Source organism: Dipodomys spectabilis, unplaced genomic scaffold, assembly GCF_019054845.1.
Source record: "Dipodomys spectabilis isolate Male_0828 unplaced genomic scaffold, ASM1905484v1 ptg000377l, whole genome shotgun sequence".
NCBI lineage: Eukaryota > Metazoa > Chordata > Mammalia > Rodentia > Heteromyidae > Dipodomys > Dipodomys spectabilis.
This window is the reverse complement of record NW_024871054.1, coordinates 1,482,294-1,498,819: the sequence shown is the minus strand read 5'-3', so window position 1 is coordinate 1,498,819 and position 16,526 is coordinate 1,482,294.

The window sequence follows — 16,526 nt, the reverse complement described above, 5'->3', positions numbered from 1 at the left end:
AGGAGCAGACATCTTCATCCTGCAGTTCACAGACCACAGATGACCCAGGAACCAAGACTCAGCGTGAGAAGAGGCCTAACATCCTCACCCCTTCTCAGGGATCAGAGGAGGGAAGGCCACCTCTCCCCCCACTCCTCAGTACCAGAAATCTCCATCTTGGATACTGACAGAGCTCGGTGGAGCTGCTAGCTTCAACTCAGGCCTGGAATAAAACTAGAGTCATTTAGCAGGTCACAAGAGCCTAACTTGACCTGCCAGACTCAGCTCCAGCCAGGAAAAAGTCACCAAGTTTGGGCACCAGCCCCAGGAGTGACTTTCTTCACTGGGTAATCAGAGCCAGAGGCTGCCCTCCCTTTAGCAGCCTTGACAATCAATTGAAATTCAGTAAACATAAACCCTGAGAGTGGCTCCAGGCTGGGCTCTATGAGTTTCTCACAAACTAGCCCCTGAGAAAAGGTACTGTTTGCTGACAGGCCTCAACTCTACCCAGAACCTACCCTCATCACAGCATTTCCAAACTTGAGCAAAAAGCCATCTCTCTCTTTTGTGATACTCAAAGCAGATCTCCCTCCCATTGAACTAACCTGGGAGGAGGATTGCGAAATCCTGGGTAAAGCAGAGCATTTTTCTGCCTGTTCAAACAAACTGACTTAAGAATAACCAAGCCACAGAAAAGTCAAACACCACAAGCAGACTAGAGACTCCAACAAGAGGCTGGTTATGGACACAAGGGAAATAAAGGATTTTTCCCACCCCTCCCAAAAAAAACCAAAGAACTTATTTTATTTTATTTTGTACCGTTTATAATTTTTTTCTAAAACTTTTTTTAATTTTTAATTTTTACCTTTATTGAAAAAATTATTTTCTAGTAACTTTTTTTTCTATTTATAATTTTTATTTTAGGGGTATATGTGTGTGTGCATTTTACTTTCTTTTTTTTTCTTTTTAAAAATTTTTTTGTTTTGTTTTTCGTGCTCTACTGAACTTCTGATCTTTCTTTCTTTCTTATCCTTTTCACTTTTTCTTCTCTTTCATTCTTGTTTATGTGACTTAATTGTTCTTCACATCCGCAGATAATCCCATTGTCGAATATTAGACCTTATCCCCCATTGTGTACACACTTAATCCACAAATTTATTACTCAGTTCAAAATCTTTTAGACTTAAATTCCTTAATAGCAGTACTACCTCTTTATACCTATATAATATTTTAAGTATTTTTATTAAGATTTTCTCATCTCCTTTATATCCCTCCCTCACGTTCTTCTCTGTATATTTTGTTTTTGTATCTGCATACCATTTCTAATTTTTACTTTTCTATTTTTTTCTGGTCCCTTTTTTTCCCTTTCTCTTTCCTCTTTTTTTCTGTCTCTCATTTATCCTACCCAACCTATTTCCTGCTTTGAGATTAGGAGTTAGTTAAGTTAACTCTCCCTGTGCCTTCCCACATCATTCTATTCCTATTTTTTACCCACATCTCTCCCTAAACCTAATAATTTCTGGTTTACCAAATTCTTCTTTGTGGTTCGTAGCCCATTAATATATAGTTGTTTGATGTTGAATAGATGTATCTGTTGAACTAGATTGTATCTGCAGACTATTGACTGTACAAATCAAGACTTCGGTTGATGATTGCGTTAAGTTAGTGTTCTAGCACAAAATGGGTGTTATTTTCATCCCAAATTGGCAGAGTAAGCCGGAGAAACACAAGGAAAATGGCAAGTCCGGGTATCTCAACTCCCACTCTTGATAATCAGGGGACAGAACAGACAAAGAAAAATCCAGAGGAAAGTTCCCAAATAGCTCTTCAAACACTGCTGGCAAACATGATAAATGAAAAGATTGAAAACATACAAAGGACTCTATATGAGCGTAATAGGGATAGAGAGGAGGAAAACAAAAGATCAATGGAGGCAAACAAAAAGTCAATACAGGAAAAGATTGAAAACCTACAGAGGACTCTGAATTAGCGTGATAGGGACAGAGAGGAGGCAATCCAAAGGTTTATACAGGAATATCATGAGCATGAGGAAGCTACTCGAGAACTGATGCAGGATTTGTGTGCCCAGCTTGAGAATACTCAAAGAGAAAGGCAGGAATGGCATGAGCAGGCTGAGAACACTCAAAGAGAACTATAGGAATGGCATGAATGTGAGGAAGATAAGCAAAGATAATACAGGAATTGAGAGAGCAGGATGAGAATACACAAAGATCACTAAAGGCATTCATGGAATCCATTAACAAAGAGCTGAAGAAAGTCAGGGAGATCAAGAAGGGAATGCTGAATGGAATCCAATAGAAGGAATGGGAGTCCAAGGAAACCATAACCAATCAACTAAATGATTTGAGAATAAGCACTGAAAACCAAATTACGGAAGAAAAGAAGTTCATACAAAATCTAAAACAAAGCTTCAACAAAGAATTTGAAGCCATCAAAGCTGACCAATTAGAAGGAAAAGACATAAAAAAAAAAGGAGAAAGTCTTGACTGCAGGTTGGACCATGCAGAAGATCGAATCTTGGGGATTGAAGACAGCCTAGATATTATAGAGAAAGAACATACAACCATCCAAGACAAGTCCAAGAAATATGACAGGTCTATCCAACACTTGGAAGACACCATCAGAAGGCCTAATGTAAGGATAATGGGTGTTGAAAAGCAACTAGAAACAGAAGTTAATGGCCTAGGAAATTTGTTTAACAGGATCCTAGCAGAGAACTTCCCAAACATGCAAAAAGATACACGTATTCAGATACAAGAAGCTTTTAGAACTCCAAATAGACCAGAGTAGAATAGGACATCCCATCTTCCCATTATAATCTACAAAGGATCAATTCAGACCAAAATAAAGATACTTAAAGCTGTCAAGGAAAAAAAGATTAATCAACTATAAAGGGAAACCAATTAGAATCACCTCAGATTTCTCAGCAGAGACAATCAAAGAAAGAGAACGCGGAATGAGTTTAGCCCTGCCCTATAAACAAACAACTATCAACCAATAATACTGTATCCAGCTAAACTCTCCTTCATAACTGAAGACCAAATAAAAACCTTCCATAGCAAAGAAAAATAGAAACTACATCTCCATGAAACCAGCCGTACAAAAGATTCTTAAAGATGTCCTACACATAAAAAACCAACAAGACTACAATAAAGGCCAAGAAACTGCACCCAAACTGAGAATCCAAGAACCATAGGAAGAACCCAGGTTTTGCAGGACCCAAGAAGGTGGATAACATGGCAGGACCTCCCAAATTCCTCTCAGTCCTATCTCTCAACATTAACGGCCTTAACTCTCCAATTAAGCGACATGGACAGTCTAGTTGGATTAAAAAACAAGATCCTCCTATCTGCTGCCTTCAGTAGTCACATCTTGCCCGTAAAAACAAACACATTTTCAATGTTAAATGCTGGGGCAAAATCTACCAGCAAACAGCCCCCATAAAGAGGAGGGAGTGGCAATCCTATTATCAGATAAAATAGACTTCAAATTAAAATTCGTGAGAAGAGATAAAAAAGGTCAATACATACGAATTATGGGATCTCTCCTTCACGAAGATATTACAATTCTAAATATTTATTCACCAAAAAACGAGCACCCAAATTTATCCAAGGAACTCTACTTTCCCTCAAATCGCACATAGATCCAAAAACATTAATTGTTGGGGATTTTAACTCACCACTATCCCCACTAGATAGATCAACTCAGCAAAAATTCAACAGAGAAGCCGCAGATCTAAACAGCTGCATAGACCAAATAGATTTAACAGTCATCAATTGAATATTTCACCCAGCAGCATCAGAATACACGTTTTTCTCAGCAGCACATGGAACATTTTCTAAAATAGACCACATTTTAGCCCAACAAGCAAACCAAAATAGACCATAATTTTAGGCCAAAAAGCAAACTTGTCCAAATTCAGAAACATTGAAGTTATACCTTGCATTCTCTCAGACCACAAGAAAATAAAATTAGAACTCAACACCAAAAGCCACCAAAGAAAATCTGGAAACACATGGAGGCTGATCAACACTCTGTTGAATGACGAGTGGGTCATGGAAGAGTTTAGAAAGGAAATTCATATATTCATGCTATTCAACAAAAATGAGCACACAAATAACCAGCTCCTCTGGGACACAGCAAAGGCAGTACTTAGAGGCAAGTTTATAGCTCTGAGTTCGTACATCAACAAATTGGAGAGATGTGAAAACAACAGTTTAATGACACATTTGAACTTCCTTGACCAAGAGCAGCAAGATATACCTCACTCCATTAGAGGGAAAGAAATAATTAAATTTAAATCAGAATTAAATGAATTAGAATCCAAAAAACTATAGAAAGAATCAACAAAACAAAGAGTTGGTTCTTCGAAAAAATTAACAAAGTTGACAGACCCTTAGCAAATCTTATCAGAAAAAAGAAGAGAACACACCCAAATAAATAAACTCAGAAATCAGAATGGAAACATCACCACAGAAATAACCAAGATCCTCAACATTATCAGGGAATACTTCTCAAAATTTTATGCTAATAAGTTTGAGAACTTGATAGAAATGGATCTTTTCCTAGCAAATATTGACATGCCAAAACTAAACCAAGACGAGTTAAACCATCTTAAGAGGCCCATATCTAGCACTGAAATAGAAACACCAATAAGAGACCTCCCATCTAAGAAGAGTCCAGGACCAGATGGTTTTACAGCGGAATTCTACAAGGCATTCAAAACAAAGCTCACACCAATACTCCTCCAACTCTTCAATGAAATTGAAAGAGAAAGTTCACTACCGAACACATTCTATGAAGTCATCATAACCCTCATCTGAAAACCAGGCAGAGACTCATCAAAAAAGAGAACTAGAGACCCATTTCTTTGATGAACATTGATACAAAACTTCTCAACAAAATTTTGGCCAATCGAATTCAACAATTCATCCAAAAAATCATACACCACGATCAAACAGGATTCATTCAGGGATGCAAAGCTGGTTCAATATATGCAAATCAATTAATATTATTCATCACATCAACAGGAACAAGGATAAGAATCATATGGTTATCTCAATAGATGCAGAAAAAGCATTCAACAAGATCCAACACCCCTTTATGATGAAGGTTTTGGAAAAATTAGGAATCCATGGAACATTCTTCAATACAATAAAGGCTGTATATGACAAACCAACAGCTGGCATTATACTTAATGGTGAAAAACTAAAGCTATTTCCTTTTAACTCAGGAACAAGACAAGGATGTCCACTCTCTCCACTTCTCTTCAATCTAGTATTAGAATGCCTAGCTACAGCAATAAGGCAAGAAGCAAACATATAGGAGATCCAAATAGGGAAAGAAGAAATAAAACTCTCCCTCTTTGCAGATGATATGATCTTGTATTATAGAATCCCATAGACTCCACTCCCAAATTACTCAAGCTGATTCAAAACCTTGGAATAATAGCAGGGTATAAATTGAACACGACAAAATCAATGGCTTTTCTGTATGCCAACAATGAGAAAAGTTGGGCAGGAAGTAGAAAAGCAACTCCATTTGTAATAGCTCATAAAAAATACCTAGGAATTAACTTAACGAAAGAAGGGAAGGACCTCTATGATGCAACCTTTAAAATCTTGAAAAAGGAAATCAAAACAGAACTTAGAAAATGGCAAAAACTCCCATGCTCCTGGATTGGAAATATCAATATCATGAAAATGGCAATACTTCCCAAGGTTATCTACAAATTCAATGCGATACCTATTAAAATTCCAACCTCCTTCTTCAAGGAAATAGAAGAGGCAATCTAAAAATACATATGAAACAATAAAAGTCCCCGAATAGCAAAAACGCTCCTCAACGAAAAGAACACTGCTGGAGGAATATCAATACCAAATTTCAAACTCTACTATAAAGCCATAGTAATCAAAACAGCTTGGTACTGGCACAAGAACAGACCTCAGGACCAGTGGAAGAGAATTGAAAACCCAGAAATGAACCTACAGACCTATAGCCATCTAATCTTCAATAAGGGAGCTAAAACAATAGAATGGAAGAAAGACAGCCTCTTCAGTAAATGGTGCTGACAAATTTAGTTAAATACTTGTAGAAAACTAAAGCTAGACCTTATATATCACCCTGCACCAGAATCAACTCCAAATAGATCAAAGATCTCAGAGTCAAAGCAGACACTCTGAAAACATTACAGGATGGAATAGGAGAAACCCTAGGTCTTCTTGGCACAGGTTAAATTTTCTTAACAGAGACCCGGAAACACAACAAATCAAAGAAAGGTTGGACAAATCAGATTGACTGAAGTTGCAGAGCTTCTGCATGGCAAAGACTTAGCTAGCAAGATCCATAGAAAGCCTATGGAATGGGGGAAGATCTTCACTAACCATACAACAGATAAGGGTCTCATATCTAAAATGTAATTGGAACTCAAAAAATTAATTCCCCCAACAACAAAATCCTCAAAGAAACAACTGCCCAATAAATAAGTGGGCTAAAGACTTGAAGAGAAACTTCTCTGAAGAAGAAATAAGGATGGCCAATAGACACATGAAGAAATGCTCAACCTCCCTAGCCATAAAAATAAATGCAAATCAAAACAACATTAAGATATCACCTCACCCCAGTTAGAATGGCAAAAATCTAAAACTCTAAAAAACAACAGATGCTTGATGGGATGTGGACAGAAGGGAACATTACTTCATTGTTGGTGGAAGTGTAAACTTGTTCAACCAAATTGGCAAGTAATATAGAGGTTCCTCAAAAGACTCCACATAGAGCACCCATGTGACCCAGCAATCCCACTTTTTGGCATTTACCCAAATGTTTACAACAAATCCATACTAAAGCTACCAGCACGACGATGGGTATTGCAGCATTATTTACTATAACTAAGATATGGAACGAACCTAGATGCCCCTCAGTAGATGAATGGATCAAGAAAATGTGGTATATATACACAATGGAATTCTATGCCTCCATCAGAAAGAATGACATTGCCCCATTTGTTAGAAAATGGAAAGACTTGGAAAAAATTATATTAAGTGAAATAAGCCAAGCCCAAAGAAACATAGGTCCCATGGTCTCCATTATTTGCAAATAGTATATGTATGAGTCAAGCAGAAACGAGCAGAAAAAGTGATGTTAGGAAAATGAACCATAAGATATATATTTAAATGTTTTTTTTTCTTTCATGCATTTGTTTCTAATGCATTTATAAAATTATTTCTTTGTTGCTTTGTATGTCCCTCCCCCACAGTATAACCCCTGCTTTCACAGTATTAGATGTTGGTATAATTTTTGTATGGGAAGGGGAAAAACAAATCATTTAGATGAGGATACAGATAGACCCGTTGCTACAAGAAGAACTACAAATTGTTATGTGAAAATGAACTTTACAACTTTGGTTGGGGGGGAGGATTGGGTGTGTGGGTGGGGGGAGGCTGGGAAGGGATGGAAAAGGGAAACAAGGAGGAGGCTACAATGCTTGATAAGAAATGTACTCGTTATCTTGCCTATGTAATTGTAACCCCTCTGTACAGTATTTTCACAATAAAAAATAAATTTAAAAAAAGTGTTCTAATAACCAATGTAGTAAGGAAATATCACATCCAAAATTAAGTCTAAAGAAACTGAACCCAAACTGCAAATCCAAGAGCAATCGGAAGAACTCAGTTGTCACAGCCCCAAGAGGTGGATAACATGGCAAGAACTACCAAACAATTTTCAATCCTAACTTCCAATGTCAATGAACTTAATTCTCCAAGTAAGGAACTCTCTAGTTGGAATAAAAAGCAAGAATCTCGTATCCATTGCCTTCAGTATTCACTCCTATTTTGAGTCACACATATTTTCAAAGTGAAAATCTGTAATAAAATCTACCAAGCAAGGAGCCCCCATAAATCAGCCGAAATTTCAATACTTATATAAGATAAAATAGACTTCAAATTAAAACTAGTGAGAAGAGAAAATGAAGGTTCCTACTTTCTAATTAAGGGATCTCTTCTTCAGGAGGATATTTAAATTCTAAGTATCTATTCACCAAAAAAGAGAGCACCCATATTTATCCAAGAACCCTGTTTTCCCTTATCACATATAGATCCGAATACATTAATTCCTGGGGAATTTTCATACCACTATCCCCACTAGATTGATCAACTCTGCAAAACCTCAACAGAGAAACCACCGAACTAAAGAACTCCCTAGCTCAACTAGATTTAAAAGACATCTACCGAATATTTCGCCCATCAGCATCAGAATCAAGGTTTTTCTCAAGCACATGAGGCATTTCAAAAAACAGACCACATTTTAGGCCAGAAAGCAAACTTCTCCACATTCAGAAACATTGAAATTATGCCCTGCATTCCTTCAGACCACAAGGGAATAAAATCAGAACTCAACACCAAAAGCCACCAAAGATAGTCCTGTAACACATGGAGGCTGAACAACACACTGCTGAATCAGGAGTGGGTCATGAAAGAGATTAGAAGGAAATTCAAATGTTCCTAATTTTCAACAAAAATGAGCACACAAATTACCAGCTCCTCTGGACACAGTAAAGACAGTACTCAGAGGCAAGTTTATAGCTCTGAGTTCTTACATCAACGAGTTGGAGAGATCTGATACCAACAATTTCATGAAACATCTGAGCGTCTTTGCAAAAGAGCAGCAATATAAACCCCAATCCAATAGATGGAAACAAATAACTGAAATTAAATCAGAATTAAATGAATTAGAATAAAAAAAAAACAAAGAATCAACAAAACAAAGAGTAGGTTCTTTGAAAAAATTAACAAAACAGACAAACCTTGACAAAACCTCATCAGAAAAAGAAGAGAACACACCCAAATAAATAAACTCAGAGTTGAGAATGGAAACATCATGACAGAAACAACGAAGATTCAGAACATTATAAGGAAATACTTCTCAAACCTTTATGTTAATACGTTTGAGAACTTGGCAAAAATGGACCTATTCCTAGCAAATATTGACATGCAGAACCTAAACCAAGATGAGTAAAACCATTTAACAGGCACATATAAAGCACTGAAATATAAACAGCAATAAGAGAACTCCCATCTAAGAAATGCCCAGGACCCTATGCTTTTCCAGAGGAATTCTACAAGGCCATCAAAGGACAATTCACACCAATACTCCTCCAATTGTTCAATGAATTTGAAAGAGAAAGTACACTACCAAAATCTTTCTTTGAAGCTATCATAACCCTCATCCCCAAACAGGAAGTAGCTCATCAAAGAAAGAGAACTGTGGACCCATTTTTGATGAATTTTGATGCAAAATTTCTCAACAAGATTTTGGTGAATCAACTTCAACAATTCATTTAAAAAATCATACACCACGATCAATCAAGATTCATTTCAGCGATGCTTAACTGGTTCAATATGTCCAAAATAAATTAATATAATTCATCACATCAACAAGACCAAGGATAAGAACTACATGTTTATCTTGATAGATCCAGAAATAGCATTTGACAAGATCCAGCACTCCTTTATGAGGAAGGCTCTGGAAAGACTAGAAATCCATCAAAATCCCTCAAAACAATAAAGGCTCATTACTGTACTCAATGGTGAAAAAATAAAAGTCATTTCCTCTAACTTCAGGAAGGAGCCAATGATGCCCACTCTCTTCAAGTCTCTTCAATTTAATACTAGAATGTCTAGCTACAGCAATAAGACAAGATGCAAATATAAAAGGGATCCAAATAGAATAAAATGAAGTAAAACTCTCCCTCTTTGCAGAGGACATTATCTTGTATTTAAAAAATCCCTTGGTCTCCACTCCCAATTTACTCGAGCTGATTCAAAACTTTGGCAGAATAGCAGGGTATAAAATTAACCTTCAAAAATCAATGACTTTTCTGTATGCCAACAATGAGAAGAGAGCATCTGAAATAAGGAAAGCAATTCCATTTGTACTAGTCGCACAAAAAAATAATATGCCATAGAAGTGGAGCAACTCTATGATGAAAACTTTAAAAATCTGAAAAAGGAAATCAGCACAGAACTTAGAATGTGGAAAAATCTCTCATTACCCTGGATTGGAAGGATCAACATCGTGAAAATGGCAGTACTTCCTAAAGCTATCTAGAAATTGAATGAGATAACTATCAATATTCCAAACTCATTCTTCAGGGAAATAGAAGAAACAATTCAAAAATTTATATGGTACAATAAAATACCCCGAATAGTAAAAACGATTTTTAACACAGATAACAATGCTGGAGGAATATCAATATCAAATTTGAAACTCTAGTACAAAGCCATAGTAATCAAAAGAGCTTGATATTGGCACAAGAAGAGATCTCAGGACCAATGGAATAGAATTGAAAACCGGAACATCAACCCACAGATGTATAGCCACATAATCTTTGATAAGGGACCTAAAAAAATATAATGGAAGGATAGCCTTTTTAGTAAATGCTTCTGGCAAAATTGGTTAATCACCTGTAGAAAACTAAAGCTAGATCCTTACATATCACCCTGCATGAGAATCAACTCCAAATGGTTTAAAGACCTTGGAGTAAAAGCAGACACCCTGAGAACGTTACAGGATATAAATGAAAAACCTTAGTTCTCCTTGGCTCAGGCCAAAATTTTATTAATAGAGACTCAGAAATACAACAAATCAAAGAAAGTTTGGACAAATTGGATTGCATGAAGCTGAAGTGCTTCTGCAAGGCAAAGGACATACCTTGAAAGATAAATAGAAACCCCAAGCATTGGGAAAAGATCTTCACTAGCCATACTACAGATAAGGATCTCATATATAAAATATACTTGAAACTGTAAAAATTAAATCTGCTAACAACACATCCTCAGAGAAACAACTGTCCAATAAATAAGTGGACTAGAGACTGAAAGAGATCCTGCTCTGAAGGGGAAATAATAATGGCAAATAGAACATGAAGATATGCTCAACCTCTCTAGCCATAAAAGAAATGGAACTCAAAACACCCCACACCCCAGTTACAATGGCTGTAATCAAGAACTTTAATATCAGCAATGCTTGAGAGGATGTGGCCAGAAGGGAATCCTACTGCATTGTTAATGCTACTATAAATTTGTTCAACCATTTTGGAAAAACAAACAAACAAACTAGTATTGAATTTCCTGAAAAGATCCACACAGAGCTCCCCTATGACTTAGCAATCCCACTTTTGGGCATTTACCCAATTGATTACAAAAAAAGACCAAACTAAAATGACAAGTACAACTATGTTTATTGCAGCATTTATTTACCATAAGTAAGACTTGGAACCAACCTAGATGCCCCTCAGTAGATGAATGGATCAAGAAAATGGGATATATATAAACAATGGAATTCTATGCTTCCATCAGAAAGATTTACATCGCCCCATTTGTTAGGAAATGGAAAGACTTAAAAAATATATATTAAGTGAAGTAGGCCAGGCCCAAAGAAACATAGGTCCCATAGTTTCCTATATTCGCAACTAGTATATATCTGGGACAAGCAGCAAAGTTCAGATAAAATGATGTTAAGTGAAATGAACCCAAAATAGGACACAGGTTTTTTTGTTTTGTTTTGTTTTGTTTGTGTTTTTTTTTCCCCGTTGGTATTGTTTCTAAGGTATTTATAAGGGACCATGTGATTTGTTTTTGTTTTGTATGTCCCTTCCCCATGGTATAACCCAAGTTTTCCCTATGTTTGTTTTAGTATAATTTGGGGAGGGGAAGGGAAATAACAAAATGCTTAAACAGGGATACAGATTGACCGATTGCAACAATGAGATGCACAAGATCCTATTTTGAAAAACGAAATTTACAATTTAGACAGGGGTGGAGATGGGGGTGAGGGAGTGTAGTTTAAGAGTTGGGAGGGGAAGGATGGTTGGGGAAAAACAAAGGAGTAGGCAACAATTTTAGATAAGAAATGAAACATTAATTGTAACTCCTCTGTGCAGTATTTTCACAATATAAATTTTATTTAAAAAATACGCTATGTCAAAAATGAACTTTATAATTTAAGCAGGTTTGGTGAGGAAGTGTGGTTTTGGGGACGGGGGAAGGGATGGCAAGGGAAAGTCAAAGGAGGAGGCAACAATGCTTGAAAGCTAAAGTACTCATTATCTTCCTCCTGTAATTGTAACCAATCTGTACAGAATTTTCACAATAAAAATTTACTTTAAAATGATGATAAATGAAAATAATCAAGATAGGAATACAAGTGTTTTTTTTTTCTTGCTTGCTATAATTTTTAACATATTTGTAATGAACTATTTGATTTCTTTTTTCCTTTGGTGTGTTCCTCCGCCAGAGCATAACCCCCTGTTTTCACTGTATTTGATTCTAGTGCACTGCATTGTGTATATATATTTATCTAATTTGGGGAGGGGCAGAGAAAAAACTAGTGCATCCTTTTGCACAGAGCTAGACTTCTACAACTTCCGCTATAGCAATTCTTATATTCTCATTTAATAGTGGAGATAAGAATGTTTATGACTCTCCTGATTGGGGTGGGTGACATTAAAAAAATGATGCAGTGATCTCAAACTCTCGAGTTGGTATTATTTCTTTAATGAGAAAACAGTGCCAGCATCCACAAATTGTATATGGAACTTCAGAAAAGTACATATATGCTTAATTTTGGCTTATGTTTACTCAAATATGGGTTATTTATATACAAGTTGCAAATGCATAGATAGGGGGACCGAAAATATATTTGAAAATATACATAATGGAGGGTCATCACATGTGTCTTCTTTACAAACATAAAAGTAGAAACTTTGCCCCTCCTATAGATCTGGTAATTTTCTACCCTCAGTTCAGTGAACCTTCAAATATGTGAAATTTTTGATGAAAATAAGAGCAATTTTGTAATAAATACCCTCAATATAGAAAAGAGACACAATGCATCTCCCATGTTATATTTATAACCATGGCATATGATAATACACTGGCTATTTTAACGAAATAATTTAATGTTTAAGAATATCATTAATTTATATTTTGGCATTAGGCAATGGGGAGGAAAAGGAAACCACCTCTAATATTTGTGAAATATGGCACACACAGTTTGACAAAATTGCCCACACAAGGCATCTTGCCCTTGTTTTGTTTTGAATAAGGATCTAGAAATAAGTCTCTAGAAATAAGTTGGACTACGATTGTTTTACTTTCCATTACATGCTGCAGAGATTTCAGAAGAAACACAAAAATCTCAGAATGACATTTATGCCTACAGTCTCTCTCACATTTTCACATACATTTCCCACAATTTATTTAAAAAAACCAATACTCAAATTTATCCATGAACTAAAGAAATTATGTAATATCTACACGTTCCAGTGAAACATTAACTGTTTACATTTCACAAGATGGTATGGTGACCTGCATGATCTTATTTTGTGACTTTTATCATAGGGACACTGCAATAACTTTTCAGGATCCACACATTCCTTTGAAAGAAAACAAACACCTCGGGAAAATCAATATATTGGGGAACATACAAGTCTTCAATGTTGTTTCCATTATTAACTCTACCTTAACTCCGGAATCCCTATTTGGGGAATATTGATTCAAAATATGACAAAATATTACTCTGGAATTTAATTTCTGGTGTACTCTTAGTTCTTATTAGGTCATTCTTCATTTTTATTATGAAAAATATGTATTCTAGTTAAAAATTATTGATTTGAGTTAAATGGAACTCTTAGCTTGTTTTATATTCTGAAAGCATACAGCCATCGAGCACCCCTGATTTTATTGCTTTCTTTCATTACAATCTAGAATGTGCCCATAGTTTACATTCTTTTTCACCTTTCAATCTAGCACATCAAAAGTCAAAATTATAATTATAAAAATGTCTAAAGTTTCAGATTCAATCAGGACGATTCCTACTAGCCTATTCTCTCAGTTCCTGTCAATATTTTTTCTGTGATTCCAAACAAGAAAAAAAAACTAGCATGAACTAGACCATTTAAAATAATTTCCCAAAACAAATGCGTAAACATGTTTAACTTTTTCAATTGTGACAGACAGATAAATATCAAGTCTTTCAGATAAAAAAAAAATTATCTGAGAGAAAACATGGCTAAATACTTCAAAACTACATGACATAAAGGTTGTGATTTCATCAGCAATATGAAAAACAACTGGGTAGAACTTATTCATCTCTAATACGTTTTGTTGCTAGACACACTTGAATTGAAATATATTGATATCTGTTTACTTCACAAATTATGGTCATTTATAACAAGCTATAGAAATGTATAACTTTGAACTCAAAAATTTCATATTTTTCAGGCATTTTCTTCATCATACCAAAACAGAGGATGATGCATCATGACAATTTTTTTTTGGGGGGGAAGGGCATGAACTACGGGCCTGGGCGCTGTCCCTCAGCTTTTCAGCTCAAGGCTAGCTCTCTACCATTTGAGTCACAGCACCACTTCTGGCTTTTTTCTCCACACCGCAGGTCCACGAGTAACTGTGATTTTCCTTAGGAATATGCTCTATAATATTCCATTCTGAGGAGATTAATTCCAGAAATTAATCTGAACACACTTTTTTAGTCCGTAATAAGATCCTCATTGTCAAACACAAGAGATGCTAGAATCAATAACATTATCACCTGGCCTGGCTCAAATGTGGTTTTCAACGCCAAAAATCATTTCCCATGGCAAACTCTTTTACTGTGCAGGACAGGGAATGAGAAACTCCCTAACCACAAGAAGAAACATCTTCTATTGATCAAATATTGAATTGATCCATTAAGTGGAAAGCAGTATGAGTTTTAGTCATCTCTATAATATTCATGAGTTAGAAAATTGTCATCTGATGCAAGGGTAAACTTGTCTATTCCATTAGCCTGCCTCAGTTAGCACTTTCTTCACTATGTAAACTGCCAATTCACCCAGCACTTAAAATTGTAATATGTCTGACATACAGCAAAAAATTGAATATGCTTATTACCTTTTCACAGCAAGAATACATGAGGCCCGACCGTGATGAGAAACTCATGTAAATTCAACTTGATTTTAAGTGAAATATGCTAGTTTTTTTTAAAACAGGACTGATCAGAGAAGAAAATTTTTGACAATATCAGTTCATCCAGAATCCATTGTCTCACATAGAAAGGATGATATCTCCTTTGGCAAGCAACACAAATTACATGTTTCTACATGTAATAAGTGCTTAGGAACAATTCCATGCAAGCCCAATTAATGTTCATTTGTTCCTTTATTTGCAACCTTATTATTTCATGAAGAGAGAGTTGTTCTGACAATCTATAAAATCAAAAATACAATATATTTGGTGACTGGAAGGAAAAATTCATTCTAACAATTACAATTCTTTAAACAATCACATAAATGCTCAATAAGATACAATGACTTTTATAGTTACACATCTTATTTTGATTATCCTATCTATACAATATCCAATGTGTTTTCATACTTCATTCAGTAATGTTAAATGTGAAATTCATGTATGTATTGCTGATTAAAAATAGCTCTAAATACATTTCATTTATATAATATATATATATGTTTGAAAAGTGCAAATTGTAAGTCATCTCAACAATCTCTTCAAATATTGCAGGAAGACAATTCAAACCAGGTAGTTATTTTTGCAATAATAATCAATTTCAGAATGAAGACATGATACCCACATGCAATTGTAAACATTGATCAGTTACCAGTTGAAGGTACTCCCATTTACACTTTCATAATTGATGAGATGAGTGAATCCTGAAACCATGAAAAGGGGAAAACGGATTGATTAAAAGTAAAACTGCTATCGATGCATTCCCTGATTGAAATTGATCTTAAGAGACTGAGAAGATTTTTCAGATACGGTAATTCTGATCTGCAGTATTTTGTCTGATTGAATTTCTAACAGGACTTAGTGGAACTACAGTTGTGTTTTACCATCAGGTCACCAGGTCGGAGAGTAAACCAAATCTTCGTTTGTAGTGATTAAAATATATGCTTATGCAGAACAGAAAGTTTGTTATTTATTCATCCTATTTCTTCAACTTCAATTTTGACAGAAAGTAGTGCATCATAAGAAAACATAATTTTCTTTACCTGTTGTTGCCAGAGGACTTAATTGCTCCCCAAACAAAACTTGGGATAGGATCTTCTAATGATTCTGCCAACGAGAGAAATACATACTTGGTTCACGAGCTAGACTAAATTTCCTTTAACCTTATCAATATAAAGAACAATAACAAAGTTGACAGGCTTCCAAGCCTTACCAGAAAAACTTAGGTGGACAATAAACATTTAAACGAACAAATTATTTTAGAAATATGTTAGAAGCAATATCAAGAAAGAAAAAAACATTTGTGTTTGACATGGTTTTTGATCATTTAAGACTGCAAATCTTCATATATGTTATTGATATTTAGCATATGAGAGAAACCAAGTTGAACAAAGAATTTTAATTTCACGCTTAAAGGAACAAATCATACATAAACACCATGTAAGTTGAGATTCAATCATGGAAAATTCAGAAAAACAATAACAAACTGTTAACCTTCCTCTG